At 37.8% G+C, this 22351-nt stretch overlaps 1 long non-coding RNA gene across 1 annotated transcript in view; it reads right to left on the reverse strand.

The window, feature by feature from the left end:
* Positions 1-21092, reverse strand: part of LOC145672764 (uncharacterized) — a 133523-nt gene extending 112431 nt beyond the window's left edge. The window contains exon 1 of the long non-coding RNA XR_014128642.1: positions 20186-21092. This is a non-coding gene — a long non-coding RNA (uncharacterized LOC145672764). The remainder of the gene's footprint in view (positions 1-20185) is intronic.
* Between the last annotated feature and the right edge of the window lie 1259 nt (positions 21093-22351).

Raw genomic sequence — 22351 nt, forward strand, 5'->3', positions numbered from 1 at the left:
AAGAAATTTCCACGCGTTAGGAAGAAAATTATTTCTCTTTCTTCTCACCTAGTGACCCTATTGTGACAGTTTTTCTGGAAGAATAAACAACAGTGACGGCAAGATAATACGTGACGAAATGCCTTCCCAAACTGTTTGAATTGGTGAGGATAAAACGTAAGAAGTCAAGTCTGCATGGCCTCCTTTTGTACCATGATAACGCATCTGCACACACCGCTAGACAAATAATAGCGTTTCTGAGTCAAGAGTGAAAAGTTTGTTCATCTCCCTTACAGTCCTGATTTAGTCCCATGTGACTTTCTTCTTTTCCTCACACTAAAAGAAAAAATTGTGGTTATCGATTTGCGTCACCAGAAAATGCTGTGGCTGCCTATGTAGACAGTCCTAAAAGTTCCCGACCTAACGTATAGATGGCGGTTGTTGTTTGAACAACATTACTATGGTCGAAAATATCAATCTCATAACGCTTGAGATTGAAGTTTGAAGACGCTACGTTGTTTAGTATTTGTTTATCAACCATCAATACTGAACGCTCTCAGTTAATTTGTAAACAGGAAAAAAAAAATGGGTCATCGTTATATACGTGAGGAGTTTGTTTCTTATAAGTGGCAGAGTATAAACGAGGCCGCACGAGCTGCAAAGATGAACATCACAGTGGTCGACAAAATGAGGTGACCACGCCAAATATGGTGAAAAAAAAATCCAAAAAATGGTATTGGATGACTGTCAACTGATAGGGCGCGAGGTAGCAGACGTAGGCATTTCAAAAAGGGCTGTACATTGCATATTGTCTGAGAAATTGGAAACAAGAACGCTGTGAGCTAAATGGGTTCCGCGTTTGCTCACAATGGAACAAAACTAACGTCGTGAAGAACTTTCAATCGAGTGTTTATCAATGTTTCACAGAAAAAAAAACGAGTCATAACCATGAATGAAACATGGGTCCATCACTTCACACCTGAGTAGTGTTGCCACGAGACGAGACATTTCTCGTGTCCCGTCTCGTCTCGTCTCGTTAACGAGACGAGACACGAGACGAGACGGAACCCTTTTAGACGAGACACGGGACGAGACAGACTGCTTGTCCCGTCTCGAAAACGAGACGAGACACGAGACGAGACGGGACGCCTTGTGAAATGTCTCGTCCCGTCTCGTGTCTCGAAAATGCAAACGCTGGCGGGAATGGCCAAGATTGAAATTGCCAGTGGTCATATAGATTGCAAAAGGAAAATCCCCTTTGTGAGAAAACATGTTGAAAAGCCTTCATAGAAAAGTGTCCTCTGTCTATTGAATGAATCAATCGAGATACATGAGCTTCCAGGAATATCATCCTTAATGTCTTGTCCCCAATTCCCCTTGCTGTAAACTGAGGAATTCTTATATTTTTTTTTTTCATTTCTGGCTGGAATGATGACAAACAAAATCAAAGACAGGGAAGATTTTTACAAGGTCAAGAAACCGAACTACCACCCCATCTATTCAATTTGAAAACTGGATAAGGTCTACACTCATTACAGGCTGTAGTTGAAAGTTCTGGTTGAGATGGCGGATTCTCTGGTGGCGGTATTCTTTTTGCTATATGAACCGAAATTAACCGAAAACGGCAATTGAAATCTTGCAAATAAAATTTTGTCTTCTCTCTCGTTCTCTCTCTCTCTCTCTCTCTCTCTCTCACACACACACACACACACATACATATAAAAATACACTTTTACCATTTTACCAATCGCTCGCTTATTATACAGCAGTCATGTTGTAAAATTCACCTCTTCGTTTGGAAGGCGGGCGCAGGACAAAAAGAAGCAGATATTATCGACGAACCCTTCAAATTGTTTGCTTTCAGCAAATTTATGATACTAACAATAATACTTTAAATGAAGAGGTTTTACAGGGGGACCTTCGTTTTGTTACGCGGAAATGTTTGATCTGACCAGTGTGCGAAATTGCCCTCTGCTTCCAAGGTTCGCCGACCCTACTGTTTCTTTCCTCTTTTAAGGTCGCGGCATAACTACCCTTCTTTGAAAACCGAGGATGCAGTAAAATTGTGACGTCACGGCGGGAGCAGAAACAGCTTTCGCCCAAGGTTCTTGTCATTCACCCTTGTTTGTTTCTTTGATTTTTGCAGGAAAGTGAGTGATTCTTGCTTTCCTGTATTAAGAAAACATTAATTACTGTAGTGCACGTGTTAGCCTATAAGCATGTCGAATTCTACACTAAGTATTTGTCGCAATTATAGTAGAAATACTACGGGTTCCAAAGTTATTTATCATGTATTTCCCTCGGTTCCTTTGCGGAAAGTTTGGCGAAAGAAATGCTGTCGGAAAGATATCTTTAAAGTTGAAAACGCCAGCGTCTATTCCGATCATTTTATTCCCGAAGCTTATGGTCATAATTTAAAATGTGAGCTTCTAAATATTCTACCCAAGAAAAAGTTTAAACAAGACGTGCCTTCACTAAACTTACCTTTACTATACGGAACCGTGTTAATGTAAATAATGAAAGAATTAAATGTACGGAAGTTAGGTGTTTAAAGAAAAAACAAATCAGACATTGGGGTGCAGCCAGATGAAATAACTATTGTGACTGAAATAAAAAAAAAACCTCTTTGTTTATGTTATTTTTCGTTTGCTTTGTGGAGAGTGAGGGGCATAAACCAAAGGAAGAGCTCTCCTTTTTGCGCAAAGAGAATGAAAAACTGAAGTCTAACAGTATGTACAAAGCCAAATAAATATGTTTCCAAACGAAGTTAAAAGAATTGGAAAGCAAATATAATAAAGAATTAATTTCAAAGGCCAGTTCTAAAATATAATATTGTGATCGTTTCAATAAAGTGGTTAATAACCGGTGGTGGATATATTATGAAAAAGTTTTATACAGGGCCAAGTAAATATGCTAATGAATGGCAAGAAAAAACTAAGATGGATTGATTAAGATATAATTCGTGCATTAACACAACATGCCTTATTGATAAATTATACAATCATCTGCGGTTACAAGTTCGAATCCCCGTACCCAATGTGTCAACATTTCGACGTTGTATGATTGCGAATAGATCACGACAATATAAGAAACTTTAATCCAAAATGGCCACCCAAAAATCAACTTTCTTTAGACCACTAGCTAATCTAGGTGTACTGTCATGAGTTTGTTACACAAACGGGGCAACCACCATATAGTGGCACACACCCCGCGGTTTTGGGAACAGATTTGTACTATGGAGGTGAAGACTGGCCCCAAGTATTCTTTGGTCCGATGTGTCGTTCAGCTCCCATTACTATGGCACTTTAAGTAGAGCTTACTGTGCAGTAACATATAAAATTTCAATCAAATACTTTCCATTACTCAATAAAATTATTTGGTTCCGAGCTTTTTTTAAAAAAAAAAATAATTGCAACAAATCTAAACATGCTAAAATGAAAAGTAGTTTTTGGATTGGTATGGAAACCTAAAGGCTGGAATATATGAAATCAAAGTGTCCACACATATCTATCTCTCTATCTCTCTATTTATCTATATATCTTTCCATCTCTCCCTCTCTCTCTCTCTCTCTCTCTCTCTCTCTGTATCTCTCTCTCTCTCTATCTATCAATCTATCTATCTATCTATCTATCTATCTATCTATCTATATATATATATATATATATATATATATATATATATATATATGTATCTTTACAGACACTATAAAGCAAGTGGGCTGATAGTATACGATAGTGTCGTGGATGGTGACACCTTTACATCGAACTTTGCTTGTCGTGTAAACATTATTTGACATTAGTGTCTTCATCTTCAACGTACCTATGAGCAATTTACTGTATATTCGTGTATTGAAACTGGTGAAACAAATTTCAATGTTTCAGAATGTAAAAAAAAAAAAAAAAAAAAAAAGCCAGGGTCGAGAAGCCTCAGACAACTAACAGCAGAGATATATTATCTTGTAAATTATTTGTCCTTGCCTTGTGAGCTTATTTGAATTTATTTTTAAGACCTTTAGGCAACTTTGGCTCACCCCGAATGGATGATGATGGGAAAATTAGTGGAATGAAGAAAGTGGTAGGATACTAGACAACTTCGAGAAAACACACACATTCGAAAAATGAAATGAAATGAAATGAAATATTTGAGTTTTAGGTCCCACGGTAATGCCGGTTAGGCTAAAGGAGACGGTGATGATGAGTAATGAATGAAATGGTGGAATGAAGAAAGTGGGATGAAACGGGAGAACCCCGAGAAAACCCACGCACACGGTGTTTGTCCACCACAAAGTTCAGTTGGCAGGGGCTGGGATCGAACCCGAGACCCCAAGCGCCAGAGATGAACGCTCTACCACTGAGCTACCGCGGCCCCCACACACATTCGATGTTTGTCCACCACAAAGCTCACATGGCACTAACCGAGATCGAACCGACTACCACATACACCAGAGGTGAAGGCTTCACAGTGTAGTTACCGTGACATTTCTTGTCTTTGTGTTCTGGTTAATACTTGTAACTTAGTTGGATCTTGATTAGCATGGTGCAGCCTGCTACATTTAAGTTTCGTTCCCATGGTATGCTGCTATATTTTTTACGAGACAAGACGAGACAAAACGAGACGAGACGAGACGAGACGGGACAGAACCTCTCGAGACGAGACACGAGACGGGACGAGCACATTTTTTCGAGACGGGACACGAGACGAGACATGCTTTGCACGAGACGAGACGAGACAGCCTGAAGTCTCGTCTCGTCTCGTCTCGTGGCAACACTACACCTGAGATGAAGGAACAGTAAAAACAATGGACTGAAAGGGCAGAATCGGCTCCAAAGAAGGCGAAAAGAGTTCATTCTGCTGGGAAAGTCATGGCGTCAGTATTTGGATGCTCCTGGGATAATTTTCATTATCTTCAAAAAGAAAAATACAATCAACGACGAGTATTATGGAAACTTATTGCAGCGTTTCAGTGATAAAATCAAGAAAACATGGCCTCATTTTGCGATAAAGAAAGTGTTGTTTCATGAAGACAATGCACCAGTTCACACATCTGTCATCGCGATGGCCAAAATCAATTAGTCAAAGGTCGAATTGCTTTCTCATGCACCCTATTTGCCAGATTTAGCCCCCCTCAGATTATTTTCTATTTTCAAACTTGAAAAAATGGATCGGTGGTTTTAAAAAAATGCCAACAATGAAGTGGTGAGTTTGCGGGCTAGTTTGAAGAGCTCGACGGTCCACCACACTATAAACAGGATATCAAAACTATTGAACATCGCTGGGAAATGTGTATCGAGCTAAAAAGAGACTATGTTGAGAAATAGTTTTTCCCAAATTTTTTGTTTTATTACGTTAGATATGATACTTTTCAGATTACCTTGTATATGTATGTAATGTTTACTATTTATTTATTTATTTATTTATTTATTGCACCTATGTTGTATGCAACCAGGCTGTACCAAACGTAAGGTTGGTTGCGTACTATTCAGTTACTTTTCACAAGTACACACTGTGACACTGTTACTTCTTTCCTGACCTCATTATTTCAGTACTATATTTCGGGATTTTTTTCTTTTTCTTTCTTCATTTCATTTTATTTCTTCTTTTTTTAAAGCTTCAAATCACAATACCAGATTTAACATTGCATTAATATCTGTTTACTTATATGTAACACTTCCCAAGTGTAACACTCAGATTTTGGTAAAATTTGCCAGGTAGATACTACACATGAAATAAACGTAAAAGTACTTTTTATTTTGTGCGGAAAAACGATTTTAGGGGGGCAAAAGCCTCCACCCAAAATTTTGAAGGTTGATGCCCGAAAGGCAAGAAGTAGTGAACCAAAGTGAATGAAATTTTGCACAAATATTGTAGGCGTTAAATGAAGGAATACGTGTTTGGCATTTTCCTGGAAAAAACGGTTGGGTGAGGCAAGGACCCCTCCAAATCTTCGATTACGAAATATCAAAAGTGCTAAAAACAGTATGTCAGAAGTGTTTAAAGAACATGAAGAATTGCAACGAAACTTTTAGGGACAATGCGCAAAAAATAAATGAATACGTGTTTCTTTTTATTTTCTGCGGAAAAAACGGTTTTGGGGGGGCCAAAAACCTCCACACAAAATTTTGAAAGTTGACGACCGAAAGCCAAGAAGTGGTCCGAATTGAATGAAATTATGCACAGATATTGTAGACAAATGAAGAGTTATTGGGGTAGTATCTGCCTACCAAATTGTGTCAAAATCGGGGTGTAACACTCGGAAAGTGTTACATGCTCGAATACATCTGTAGTTGTTGCGTAACGGATTATTGCAGTTTGTAACTATCCAAACAGCCGGAGACACGAAGTAACAAGTATTTCCTATCTTCAATCATCTATGCATTGACAAATTTTCACTATTTTAACACTAGTCGTTTCCTACCTATAGCATATTTTATAATAATATTTCAGGGGGGTTACTCCCTTTCAATGTTTATCCGCATAAGCAAAAAACGTGTCGATTTATTTTCTGTTTACTGTTGATGTGCCAAATTTGAAGCAAATCGGATGGGGACACTTGGGAGACACGAATTGCCTTATTTTACATATTCAATATCTAAACAATTTCATTCGCTTCGGCCACTCCTCCCTGCGCTTCTACGGTACTATTTACTGTTTTCGGAGGAACCCTTAGCCCCAACAGTTTTTCCTCACAAAATTAAAAAAAAAAAACATGTATTTGTTTATTCTTTGCTTATTGTCCCTACACAAAGTTTCGTTGTAATTCTTTACGTCCTTTAAGCACTTCTGACGTATACTTATTCACACTTTTGATATTTCGTGATCAAAGGTTTGGAGGGGTCTATGCCCCACCTAACAGTTTTTTTCCAGAAAAATACAAAACACGTATTCCCTCATTTTACGCCTATAATATCTGTGCACAATTTTATTCATTTCGATCCACTTATTCTTGCCTTTCGGCCGTCAACTTTCAACAATTTGGGTGGGGGCTCTTGCCCCCTAAAACCGTTTTTCCGCAGAAAAACCACGTATTCGTTTATTTCATGTGTAGTATCTACCTGCCAAATTGTGTCAAAATCGGGGTGTTACACTTGGAAAGTGTTACATGTTCGAATACATCTGTAGTTGTTGCGTAACGGATTATTGCAGTTTGTAACTCTTTAGGTTCAAACTCTGCTAGCACTCAAGTCATCATGGTTGTGTTATATCCCTATTCTAAACACCAGCATTAACCAACAGATAGACTAACTTACGTTTAGCGATAATTCCCTATAGTCTCTACAACCCTACTTCATTTCAAGCGGTAACGAAAGCGTCTGTTCAGAAATATCTATAGCAGCTAGATCTTATCTTATTCCGAGGTAGAGACGATTACAGTATTTGTCGTATGCTTCTACTGAACGGTTAAGTAAAGCTGGCGTCTGACAGATAGATCACATAGGGTATTGGAGATACTGTCACCAAAGGATCTGCGAAAATAGGGCCAACATCTCTGGCGACAAACTTAACACGTTTAAGAAGTTTTATAATCATAATAACATGGCAGAATAATTTCTAACATATGATGTTCTAATAAAAAAAAAAAAATACTTGGAATATTTGAGAGAAGATTCAACAGTCAACTAACGACAACAGCGCGATCTCATGGTAGAAACAGCGTTAAAAAAAAACACTGCTGTAATTGTCGAACAACCTGCCTTTTAATTTTGTTTACAGATATGTATCTATTTGTTAGACTCTAGCTTTTCTTTACCCCACAATAATCTTCTTGTTCGTTCATCATGTTATTTTCTAAATCCATAAATCTCCATTTGGATTATTTTTTAAGCCTCCAAATTTACTTGAAGTAAATCACTTGTGTCAATACCCTGCCCGAAGTGGAACGTTTTGCCCCTTTTATACAGTAGAACATAATTCGTTGAGGATTCTAAGCAAGTAGGGAAGAAATAGGATCCATATTTTCCTATTGCCGTGATTCAAAAGATAGAATATAGTAAATTGAAAAAAGATGATGTGAAGTAAAGCTTAAGTAAAGAGGTATAGATTGAAAATTTGGATTAGTGATACATGTGTACAAGAACTTAGTTAAATATGGCATCGTTACACGAAAATTCCCCCTTACACACTTTAATTAATATACCTCTAATTCACGGTACTTTAAGTGTTGCTTACGTGACTGAAAGTAATGTACTCTCAACTCTTTTTGTAAATTTTGTACAGCTCACAGATGACGAGAAGAACCCTAAAACAGGGTTAGCGGGGAAAGGTCAAGGATACGGTCAAGCCCATTTGCGGTTTTTGAGGTGTGGTCTATACTTACAAGGGAACCTTCCGAAAATGATAGTTGCAGGGAAAGATGTGACCTATGCCAATTGAAAGAGCTGTAACAGAGATGTTCATTCCCAAAAAATTAGCTGCCCATAGCAATAGGTTCAAGAAATATAAGGGGTGAAAGTTCGGGAAACAGCAAGGTTGGACAAGGGGGAAAAAGTGCAAATTCCGCAAAAAAGGGCGGCATGTCAGCGAGCGACAAACTTCTGTGAGACGCAAGTGCCCCCAAGTCCCCCATCATAGGGTAGCAGGGGCCAACTTCAAAATTTCAAATTGCACTATAGGTCGAGTTATATTTCTTTCGATAAATCTTGGAATATGCAACAACGCATATCAGAAATATTTACTATATAGGATTCCAATATGGCCGCCAAAAATATCTGCTCGGTGACAAGAACAACGTGCATTTGTGGCGGCCATTTTGAAACCCGTGCTTCATATAGCAAATATTTCTTATAGGTGGTCTTGCATCTATCCAGAGAAATATCATCTGCCCCATGTTCCCATTTGAAATGTTGGGGTTGACCCCTCGAGCCTTATGATGGGGACCCTGGGGACTTGCTTCTTACAAAGTTTTCTTGGCCCTCGACATGAGTACATTCCTGTGCAATTGGATTTGCAACATCTCTTTCGCTTCGCAGCAATTTGAGATCGCAATGTTCGATGTCATGTTAAGACACAACATATATTTGTGGCGGCCATTTTGAAAACCATGCTTCATATAGCAAATGTTTCCTATAGGTGTTGTTGCACATTCCATGATCTATCGAAAGAGGTACCACTCGGTCTCTGTTGCCATTTGAAAGTTTGAAGTTGGCTCCTGAAGGCACTTGCTTCTCACAGATTTTTATCATCCCCTGACATTGGTACATTCCTGCACAACTGGATCCGTCACATTTTTGTTCGTTTCGCTAATCTTTCAGGTCACAAAGTTTGCTGGGACACCCTGTATATTCCCACATACGACCCAACCATGACATAATGTTCACTACTTCTATTATCAGTTGTTGGCTCAAAACTACCATTTCATGTTCCCCGACTTGACATTGCCTTAATCACTCCAGCATTGATGCATTCCGAGTGATGCCTGTTGCCGGAATTTTCTTTTTGTGAAGCGAGTGGCCTAACTATATTAGACTTGTCTGAATATTCATGGCCAGTGTTGCCAACTTTGGAACTCGTTTTTCTTTTCGTCTCTAGGTACGTCGGTTTCCTGCATAGTTGGTGCTTCTTGTTTTGTTCATTCTAATATGCACAGCTCGTGATCAAATCTGGCGCAGTATGGCCAACTTCGTCTTTTCCCTATTTTTCGTACTTCTGCCTTTTCTATTTTCTGTTGTTAGATTGTACCACTGATTATACACGTCATATATTATGTTCTACATTGCAGGTTGACACTGAATATTGCAGTCACTTCACATAGCGCTCTTTGCAAAACATGTACTTTTCATTGCAGTTGGCAACACTGTTAACCCCACTGGTGGCCTTCATTTGTTTTGTTCCCTATTGTGGCAAGTCTCTTTCTATACATCACTTATCAGCATTGTATTTTACCGTGCCCCCCCCCCTTTTTTTTTTTTTTTTTTTTTGCGGAATTTGCACTTTTCTTCCCTTGTCCAACCTTGCTGTTTCCCGAACTTCCACCCCTTATATTTCTTGAACTTATTGCTATGGGCAGCTAATTTTTTGGGAATGAACATCTCTGTTACAGCTCTTTCAATTGGCATAGGCCACATCTTTCCCTGCAACTATCATTTTCGGAAGGTTCCCTTGTTAGATGTCGCCTGCCACTCCGGGCAAAGTTATATGTGTGCTATTCCGTGGTGTCATTTGAAACCCCTGTGTGAAAAGTGGGCGATCCCATACCTACGTCACACTACTTCTGCTAGGGTTCTTCTCGTCATCTGTGAGCTGTACAAATCTCGTCTTCTCTCGATTTTCCCATGATTCTTTTTCATTTAGCTTCGATTTTCGTTTTTGATCTTGTCTCGTCTTCAAAAATATATTTCATGTACTTTACTTTCGGAGGTAATCTTGGTAGACTGTTGTACTTAGCAACAGGAAATACAAATACTACATTGCGATAATTTTTAAATATACAATAATTAGCAGTTAAAAGAAAAGATACATGTGTCCAATGATCAATGGTTTTCCGTTATCTACAAAAGTTGATAAACGTTCTTGCATTGTATTTACAATCAGTTTATCAAATCATTGTTCTTAAAGCGTTAATTATGTAACATTAAATTGTGCTTGAAATCTAACAATGGGGTGTAACTAGTCTTGTCCAAGAGACTCAAAATTTCTCATCTCAAATTACATTGTTAAATAAAAGGCGAGCTGATAAACATGACAATTTCTCGTCTCGTAACGTTAACGGTACTCTGATCTCCTATAAAGCCAATATATATATATATATAAAACTTTCAAAGCGATACAAGTATTTTTAAGTTTATCGTCCTACGATTACCATTATGACGTCTTCCCCTAAATACGTTATTTCAGAATTTCTGGAACTAATTAAAACGTAGTTCAGGGGTAAAAGTGAATCTGAAAAGGTGGGGAGACGCATGACGTCATGCCGTCCCCAATGCCTATCTTTGCCCATTGTATTTTTTTACGAAGTGGGAGGACGCCACAGATGTTTTATGGAAGTGGGGGTACGATGTCGTCCCGCGTTCCCCGTCAATTTTACTCCTGACGTAGTTTACTCACTAATGTTTCAATAATAACACACAAAATAAAATATATTTAAATTGATGTATTTTCCGAGGATTTTTTCTTCATTTACCTTTTTATTTTCCATAAAATTACTTCTTTATAATTGAGAATACAACCACTATATTAATGGCTACTTTAGTATACGTATTATATCAGAACTGTTTAGAAAAACATGTTTATACATGTCTGGCCACAAAACTTAACAAGTTAAATGTTCAGGTCTGGCCATACAGAAAAATGATATCATACTGTTGTCCATATCAACTTATACATATTTATAAATGTTATCGTTATACCGTGATGATGATGATAATGAATGAAATAGCAAAATGCAGAAAGTGGAAGAAAACAAGAGAATCTCTAGAAAATCCACCGCAAAGCTCACTTAGTGCGAGGTGAAATCGAACCAGGGACCTCATGCACCAGAGATGAAGGCTCTACAACAGCAATATTACACAGTAAATAAGCTGGAGGCCCGCAACTAGGGTTTATGTCTGTCATCCGGAGCAAACACGGAATTCGCCGCCCCAATTATAGGCCTACTGTATATATTGCCCATCTTGTTGCCCCTCCAATCACGCGCCCAGGGCATGCCGCGCCGCCGTCCCCCTTAGTTGCAGCTCTGATAAGCTGCAGTGTATAATTATATGAGAGAAAATTTTTGTTGTATTCTATTTACAGTCAACACGCCATACAATTCACGAGTCGATGTTATAAGAAGACATATCGGTGTTTTCATACATGCATTGACGTCAATACAGTAGCCTATCCATCTTATAGTTCTTCTTAGCTACTGTAAGAGCGATTACAAATGCACATAAAACAGTTTTGTGGTTACTTGACGTAGGAGAAGTCCGCCTTCTTCTGTTAAGCAGCTGTATTGATCGTCTGCCTTTATTTTAACTTTGCAAACACTAGTATGAGTATCCAGTACGGAGGTATATTTTCAAGTTTCTCCTTTTTCGTGCGTATATACAGCAATGGTCTAACTTCTGGTATAACTCTCGACCTCTTCCACTCAGCCCTTGAGGCCACACCAACAGAAGAAACAAAAACGAGGGAGTAAAAAGCACGTAATATCGATTCAGATGGAGACATTGAATACGGACAGGGTGCGAGGGGAAAAGGGGTAACAAAAAAGAAAGAAACTAGCGTTAAAAAACATCATCTTTTCGAATGAAAAGGAAAGTTTTACGTAATCTTATTGATTGCCGTTTTTATTTTCCCAATCAGTTTGCTCTCTTTCTCGTGTTAAAAAATAAAACTACAGGGTGTCCAATATACAATGCAGCCCGGAGTTTGGGATAGTAGAACTTTTGAATATGAAGTGATACACAAATAATGGTTATACCAAAATGAAGCCTTGTTCATGCATATATTTTTAAACTAGGAAGCAACGATTGAAGTATACTAGGAACCACACAGTGTTGTCAGATGTAACTGAAGGTGTAAATCAATTTATTTTTGCAAAACATGTAAATTGACTCATAACTCATACGTATGGATGTTCTGTCATTAATTTTCAGTTTGTTTAGTTGGAGTAGCTTGCAAAATATGGAGCAGAAAAAAGAATTTTTCATTTTCCCCGATAACTAATCGGATGAGGCCTCTGTAAGGGGGAACTAGAGAAATCGTAGTTTTCATAAATTAACACTCTGAATTGGCAACCCTGCTGATGTTTCAGTGCATCAAATGGTGTGTTAAGGATATGTCTACATTATGGAATTCCTGAAAACAATGAAAAACAAACTTTGAAATTATCATGATAAAATTTTTACTTACATGCACCTGGCAACACTGCTATTAATTTCTATGGGGCTATTTAAAGCAAGAAGTATACAAGAACAATTCTCGAAGTATTCAAGAACTGGAAACGAACATTTGCAATGCCAATGAGAACATTAACACTTCTAATCTTCGTAAAGTTGCTGCCAACCTGGTGAAACGTGTGAACCAGGACACTCCCAGCATCCACTATAGAGCTGGTAACTCATTTCTGATAGTAGCAGTATTGCCGGGTGCATATAAGTAAACGTTTTATCATAATAATTTCAAAGTTTGTTTTTCATTGTTTTCAGAAATTGCATAATGTAGACAGATCCTTAACACACCTTTTGATGTACTGAAACACAAGCAAAGTTGCCAATTCAGAGTGTTAATTTATGAAAACTACGATTTCCCTAGTTCTCCTTTACAGAGTCCTCATTCGATTAGTTATTGCTGGAAATGAAAAATTATTTTTTCTGCTCCATAGTTTCCAAGCTACTCCAACTAAACAAACTGAAAATTAACGACAGAACATCCATACGTATGAGCTATGAGTCAATTTACATGTTTTGCAAAAATAAATTGATTTACACCTTCAGTTACATCTGACAACACTGTGTGGTTCCTAGTATACTTCAATCGTTGCTTCCTAGTTTAAAAATATATGCATGAACAAGGCTTCATTTTGGTATAAGCATTATTTGTGTATCACTTCAGGTTCAAAAATTCTACTATCCCAAATTCAGGGTCGCATTGTATATTGGACACCCTGTACATTTCTACCTCGAAAACTATGACCTTGGTAGTGCTCGGTAATGCATGCTACTTCTATTCAATTCCTTAATGTCTTTATTATTATTATTATTATTATTATTATTATTATTATTATTATTATTATTATTATTATTATTATTATTATTATTATTATTAAGAAACAAAAATGACTGACTTCTCTCTAACGAGCTTTTGTATAGTTTCCACATATGCTTGCTTTTCTGAAAAAATAAAGAAAAACTGAATATACGTACTCACCACGAATTTGTTATTACAGCAATTTGTACATCATCCTCCGACAAGGGGGTGCCTATTTACCTAAAAGCTTGGGCATAACTCTTCAAATTTGCCATTCTCTCCCAAAATTTGCCATTCTCCTTATTATTCCTCCGCCAAATTTATTTTTCCCACCCAAATTAGCGCTCTGTCCCCAAAGTTACTGTTCCATCCCTCAAAGTTACCATTTCTCCGCCGAATTTACGATTCTCACTCCTCACCCTAAATTATCATTCTGTCCCCCAGAATTACTATTCCGTCCCCCAAGTTTTCAATTCTCCCCAAAATTTATTGTTCCTCCGCCAAATTTACTATTCACACTTCTACTCCTTCAAATTTTCGTTCTGTCCCCAAAATTACTATTCTGTTCCCACAATTTGCCATTCTCCCACAAATTTACCATTCTCCCACAAATTTACCATTCTTCCGCCAAATTTACGGTTCTCACTTCCACTCCTCCGAATTACCGTTCTGTCCCAAAATTACTATTCCATATCCCAAATTTTCCATTCTCCCGCAAATTTACCATTCCTCTGTCAAATTTACGATTCACATCCCCCCAACTTATCGTTCTGTCCCCAAAATTACTATTCCGTCCACCAAATTTACCGTTCCTCCGCCAATTTTAAGATTCTCAATGATTCCACCTACCCCAAATCACCATTCTGTCTCCCAAACTTACCATTCCTCTGGCAAATTTACGATTCTTGCCCCCCAAACTTATCGTTCTGTCCCCAAAATTACTATTCCGTCCCCCGAATTTGCCATTCTTCTCCAAATTTACTACTCCTCCGCCAAATTTATAATTCTCACTTCCATTCCTCCGAATTATCATTCTGTCCCCAAAATTACCATTACGTATCCCAAATTTTCCATTCTCCCGAAATTTACCATTCCTCTCCCAAATTTACGATTCACATCCCCCCCAACGTATTGTTCTGTCCCCAAAATTACTATTCCGTCCACCAAATTTACCATTCCTCCGCCAAATTTACGATTCTTAATGATCCCACCCACCCAAATCACCATTCTGTCCCCCAAATTACTATTCTGATCCTCAAATTTGCCATTCCTCTAGCAAATTTACGATTCTTACCCCCGAACTTATCGTTCTGTCCCCAAAATTACTATTCCATCCCCCGAATTTGCCATTTTCCCCCAAATTTACTACTCCTCCGCCAAATTTATAGATTTCGCTTCCACCCCTCCGAATTATCGTTCAGTCCCCAAAATTACTATTCCGTCTCCCGAATTTACCATTCTCCCCCGAATTTAGCGTCCCCTGCCAAATTTACGATTGTCACTCCCACCCTCAAATTACCGTTCTGTTCTCAAAATTACTATTCCGTCCCCCCAGATTTACAATTCTTCCTCCCCAAATGTACCTTTCTCTCTCCTAAATTTACCATTATTCAGTTTGATTGTATAATTTTCAGTCAAAATTTCCCCCCTCCAAATATTCTCATGGGCATGGAACCTACGCCCTAAAACCCTCCAATGGGCACCCCTGCTCCTACATATCCCGTTGTCAATCGGTCGCTTCTTGCTTTTATTATTCAACTGCAGATTAATGACCTCGGATCATCCATGAGTCCACATATTTGCTAGGGTTACATACTTTGTGAGAGGAGACCCTACTATCCTGACAAATATCAGTCCAGAAGTTATCCGTACAAGCATACATGACCTAGATAATGATGCTACTATAAGACTCATCTGAGGGAACCCCTTTTACATTTGCTAAAAAGATATTGCAATTACATAATAGCTTACCCAAAATCTGCTTTGGAGAAAATAATATGTCCAGGAATTTATATTTACCTCTAGATAGTCTTGAGCAAACCACGAATGTATCTCTTTCATTTAAGTGCAATCTCCGTGGTAAATTTGTAATTTCGTCTTCATCAAATGTTAGCACAGCAGCATTTTTGGGCTAATACTTTCTAGGGATGCGCACGAGACAAGATTTGTGACTGTCTCGTCTCGAAAATGTGCTGTAAAAGTTATGTCTCGACTCGAAAAATATATATTTTTCTATTGGAAGAGCTGTGTCTCGACTCGAATTTTGTCTGAAAAATTCTGTCTCGACTCGACTCGAGCGCATCCCTAATACTTTCAATCTAAAGTCTTAATATTGAGGAAAATCAATATCATCTCCTTCAAGTTGACGATTTCTATAGCTTTTTTTCATTTTTTTAAAAATTCCTCTTTCTGTAGCTACTCCGAAGTGCAAACTTATGGGAAGTGTTATAAAAGGCTATGCCAAACGGTATAGCAAAAGACATCAGGGCAAAAAACAGTAAGAGAGCGAGAAGCGGTTGTCTGGAATCGATTCAGTGCCCCCAAAATAGGCTCCACTTCCTCAATTAACTTTCTATTCAAACTGAAAGTGGTACAAATCAACCCTTTCCGATTTTCATCTTGATCCCCCATAGATAAGAACGGTACGAGATAGAGAGAAGCTGTTTTTTAAAAATCGATTCAGTGTTCCAAAAACATATTATATCTTCACCCACAAATCTTTACTGAAACCGGAAGAGTTAGAAATTTACTACTACTTCCGGTTTCAATGTTGATCTCTATACAACAAAAACGGTTAAGAGATGCTGAGAAATGGCATTTTGACATAGACTCAGCATTCCAAGAGTAAGTTCTGTGTTAACCTTTGTCTCCCTATTCAAAACGGAAATGGTGAAAATCTAAGATTTCCAGTTTTAACTCTGATCGGAATCCTATAATCGTGTTATCAAATTCTTATCCTCACTAGTGTTGCCACGAGAAGAGACAAAATCCTCTGAGGCGAGACACGAAACGAGACAGACTATTTGTCTCGTCTCGTTTTCGAGATGAGACGTCTCGTGAAATGTCTCGTCTCGTCTCGTGTCTCGACTCGGAATAAATTATTTGCCTTCAAAATGTATAGCAGTGTTTATTTCAAATGAGAACTATCCTACAAAGAACATGGAATACCTAAAGTTATTTTTTAAAAAATGATTCTTACAAACAGCTTTCATTTCCATTTTTTCAATCGATTCAAGTTAATTATTTTGTGATAGTGCTCCAAATTCAAGTACAGTGTTAAAGCATTCATCGAGATCAGTGTTTCAGCACATTTCATTCCGGGGGCTGGTGGGGATATCTACTGTATGTATAAAAATCCAGTTATAGAAGTACAAGTTCCCTTAATGGCTGTTTTATCAATAACTAACCATTGTTTCATGATCTTTCTCGTTCCGAACAAAAATCCAGTTATAGAAGTACAAGTTCCCTTAATGGCTGTTTTATCAGTAACTAACCATTGTTTCATGATCTTTCTCGTTCCGAACAAAAATAGAAACGTCAGCCTTTTTCGGCACCAATTTTAGAAAGGATACTGTTTTGCCTGTAACATTTAGTTTTTTTTATAATGTTATTCGAACTTAAGTCATTTTTGAAATCCGAAAGTCAGATAAGCCTCCTTATTTGTTGAAGTAGCATAAGAGGTTCTGAAAAATGGATTTCAGAATAAGTGGGGAAGGCTTGCCTTTCGACTGTACCGACGGTATTAATAAATGTTCCTGTCGTAGTAATTCATTACTGGTTCAGTCGAAACTAAGCAGTCGTTGTTGGAAGATTGCAGTCGTGTTGTGTGTTGTGCTCTGTTAACCAAACCAAACTTGGTTAAAACTTGCAATTTTAACCACTTGGTATAACAGCTCTTTTGTGGGCCTCAGTCGCTCTAGTGTTGCAATAAGACGAGACATTTGTCATGTCTCGTCTCATCTCGTAAACGAGACGAAACCATTCGAGATGGGACACGACACGAGACGAACAATCTTTTCGAGACGAGACATGCTTTGCACGACACGAGACAACTTAAAATCTCGTCTCGTCTCGTGGCAACACTAATCCTTATTAATATATAAAATAACGTGTGTTTTATAATATGTCCGCATACAAAAGAGTCACGTAGTGGCACCAATTTTTGTGCACAGGCAGATTTTCATCTGATCTAATCGCGTTCGAAGCCACTTTTTCTCAATTTTTGAATTTAAGTTGAATTGAGAGGGGTCACACGTCCTGGAGGTTTAAAAAAATGTAAAGTATGTTTGAAGCCTTTCCAGTTAGACAATCCAAACTATTATACTGTGTTGCACGTTGTATACTGTTCATTCCGTGAAAGTAAAAAAAAAATAATTGCTTTTCTTTAAACCCATCTTCACCACAAAAATATCCAAACGTTTTCGTATTCTGATCTTGAGACCGGAAAATATAAATTGATTAACAAACTGTACTACGTTACACGAATTGAAGCCCGAAGGAGACACAGAAGCTCAGTGATAGAACCCTCATCTCTGGTGCAAAAGGTCTCTGGTTCGATCCCAGACCTTATAAGTCTGTTGTCCTCCCGTTTCCTTTCACATTTTCATTCCACAAATAATTTCATAACATGTACTTTCGTTAATCGCCAGTCTTCTTTTAGCCTAAAGAGCATGACGTGAGACATTAAACGACAATTTCATGTCTTTTCATTATTATTATTAATAATAATAATAATCCAATGTCATTTTATGTCACTGAAAAATAAATTTAACGTCAGTTTGTAATGAACTCTGACCGGCAAGATGGCGCACGTTCAACTGGGTTTTACGTGACCAGTGCATTGATTCCCCACACTTTATCTACTTACAGTCCATTAATTTTCTTGACTCAACAATTAGTTATATGTATTTTCAAGCAATCTCTTGACTTGGGCCCAGCTACATATCGAGTCAATTCCGATTTCTTTTTTCAACTCTCACCAAAAATAAAATAAAAAAACTAGGGCCCTATTTTGTACAAGTTTACAGCAACACAATGCAAAATTTGCATGTTCGTTTATGAAAATTTACGTAACATTTATAATTGCTTGATGTATCTTTTGCATTGTGTTGTGATCTGCAATTTTTTTCGAAAATTGATATGTAAGGACCCTGAACAATACATTGAAAAAGAAAAAAATCAAATAGAGGAAGCAATCAGAAAAACGAACGTACCACCGTGAAGTGCTCTAAGCTAAAAGATGCGGATGAAAAATGCAATGATAAAAGAATTCGTGGAATAAAAGCTACAAGGAGGAAACTGGATAAGTTTTTAAAATGCAAGGTCTCAAGCTGCATACCACAACTAGGGATGGCCTTTTTCGAAAAATCTGTTTTTCGATTTTCGGAAATTTCATTTTTCGTTTTTTTCGTTTTTCGCTTTTTCGAAAAAATTTTCGTTTTTCGAAAAATTTTTCGTTTTTCGTTTTCGAAAAAGCCATTTTTCGAAAAAGTATTTTTCGAAAAAATGTGGCCATCCGTAACCACAACCTCATATTAACTGAGATCGAAGAAGTAACCCTTTATACTATAGCTTCACTACTTAGCCACCGAGTTCTTCATTAGCCATTAGGCTACTTTACTACAAAGAACAAAAAGAAATACAGGATTTCAGAGCAATCTTCAGTGTTTGGAAGTATTGACAGAACAGCAAACTCTATTTTCCACTACCATGCTAAATAACTTCTTCACCAAACGTTCCGCTATATTTCCTTCATTCATCTTCAAATGTAAGGATTTACACGAGTTATTGCAATTGTATTCTCTCTCGAAGATGATTCAGATACAGAGTTTTTTTTTTTTTTTTTTCACAGCATGCAACTCAAATTTCAAACTTCTTTATGTGACAAAGTCCATAGGATTGAAATCAGGAGACCATGCTGACCATTTTGGCGTTTTTCTGCTCTCACTCTAAAATGTAGAGAAAGTGTCAAAAACTTATGCTGTACGTTACATAGTGAAGTGGCATCATTCACAATCAACTTCGCGTATAAATACATTAATGAAATTACGGGATGCAATCCGTTTGCCATAACTAATAAAAATAATTTAAAACGAGGAAATCCTATAAAGTGAATAATGAGCTGCAGGGAGCAGAATCATGGGGCATGGACTCACAAATTTTCTCAGCTCTTCTAAATTATGCGAAGAACTTACAATAAATACTGGTTCTCTTTGAAAACTTTTTATTATTGAATTCCCACCTTCCCTATTTTCGAGAAATTTCATTGTGGACTGGGGATAACAATATTTTAAACAAATCAAAAGTTTTGAGGAAGGACAATAACCTCATTTTTGTGTCATTCTAGCGCCACCCTGGTGTACGGCTTTGCCTGTCTATGTGATGATGTTGACAGACGACACGATTGGTCATGCCCTCTCTCGCTGTTCCGCCCACATCTTACTATCCGCTAACTCTCCAGTAAGAAAGATGCCCGGCATATCGTTACTTACATCAAAAATCTCACGTTTGTCAATAAACAATGAATATATCTGTACTTTACCTTGAAATGCAGCTTCAAACTGCGTCTTTGGAGCCGCAGGTGGGGTGCTAACCACTAATAAAATAACAGCAAACCACACCGTGCTTATTAGAGCAGTGGACACTGGAGTAAAAACAGCCATTTTTACGACGTGAAGAAAAAATCCAACTCGTACACAGAAAAAAAAAATTAATCACTCACTTAAAACCACGAAAAACGCAAAAGGAAAATAAAAATTGTATTGAAAAAAGGTCACAACACACGGTAAACCTTTATATCTTCCTTCACACTACAGAAAACAAGAACTTGTTTAATGTCTTATGCACAAAACACACAATTCGCACGCACTTTTTAAATTAGTTTTACTGTTACCGAAAGAACAGAGATATTCTTTTATTTATTCTGTATGTAAGTACAGTAAATTATGTATTTTTTTTATTTATTTTTGAGAGACCACCAATAAGACTGTATCAAATCACATATAAATTTGCACTAGCAAGTTTTTTCTCCACACGCACATAAGAAAACACACTAAAGCACATAAAGTAAATCAATATATATTTTTTTTATAATTTTAAAAAAATTACAAGATCGATCTTTTCTCTGGTTTACTTTGATGTAATCACATGAGGAAGGGAACTGTTTCAAGCATTGTGTTTATTTACTTTTTTTTCTTTTTCAGTCGGGTTTCGAACGCGATACCTCAACCAACTTAGCACCAAGCAACCAAGGTAAATAAGGTTGGTCAGGTATAGGTAGGTTTTGTTGTAATGTGACACGATTCGGCACTGCTAGGCCTTTCCCGCGGACGTCGACTACCGCTGCCACCGTCTGTGGTGTCTCGTGGCTGACTCAGTAAGACTGGAGGCACGGAATTGCCTGATTGGACGAGTCGAAACTGTTTTGGAGGGTGGAGAAGCTTACTGTGCGAGTTTCGCCCCCTTCCTCTCTCACTCTCATTCGTGCGCGCTCCTACTCTTTTTTTTCTCCCTCCTTTTTCAACCAGCAGCACGAGGCGAGCAGACGACTTCGATCGTTTTCTACAATCCATGCCCCCGCGCTCGCTCGCCGTCGCACATCAAACTCCCCGAAAACGCGCGAATCGAAACATAGCAGAGCACAGTCGGTCGGTCTGTGATCCACCCTAAACAAGCAACATTTCACCATTCAGTATTAATATATATATATATATATATATATATATATATATATATATATATATATATATATATATATATATATATATATATATATATGTGTGTGTGTGTGTGTGTGTAGATAGACACAAATTCTTTTTAATTTATTTATTCATTATTACTTGATACATAGCGAAGTATCAATATCAACATTACATACAACTTATAGAAAAAATATACAGGGAGGCATGAGATAAAATTACAAAAACAAAAAAATCGAGATGAATCATTTTCAAGTGCTACTACACTACTATACTATACGTTTTCATCTGCTTGCTAAGTTCCGTTCACTTGTTTACGCATCAGTGTTGCCAGGAAGAAGATCAAAGATTATCAAATTTTTGCTTGATTGTACAGTATTTCGATCTTCAATAATAATATGTTCCGCGATCATTTGTTTGTTGTTTAATGTCCCTTTTCAGCACCTAAGGAATATAAGAATGCACGTACAGTCAAGGACGCAATAGGGGGCAGGCCCGTAGAACATTGTTTTCCCTTCCCCTAGAATACCGTAGGCTGAAATTGTGGTCATTAAGAGTATTTTGAAGAACAAGAGCATAAAAAATTGATTATGGAATCTTAAAAACCTAGATAGATTCACCCCAATCAGGCTTTCTCCCAGAAAATTTTGTCCAGGGGTGGGGGACAACGGACAGAACAGAAATGTGAGGGGGTTGCACTGGAACACTATTTGCTAAAGAACGTTCTCTACATAATAGCAGAGGCGGATTCTGGACGGACTCCTGGGGGGTGATGGTGAAAGAAAGATTCTGAGTTTTCAATTTCACCATGCTTTTGAAGCACGTTTTGCCTGTATCACCGGAGGGGGGAGGGCATTGGCGGTGCTACAGAGGGACGAGGAGGGGCGACCGCCAACCCAATATTTTTTCTCGCCCATCCTTCGTCCCTCATTTTTCTATGTACAACTGATAGTAATAATACGCACAACCGATAATAATAATATTCAAAATAAAACAAGTGTGATTGCCTC

The sequence above is a fragment of the Thermobia domestica genome, chromosome 16 (genome assembly GCF_964235325.1).
Source record: "Thermobia domestica chromosome 16, izTheDome1.hap1.1, whole genome shotgun sequence".
NCBI lineage: Eukaryota > Metazoa > Arthropoda > Insecta > Zygentoma > Lepismatidae > Thermobia > Thermobia domestica.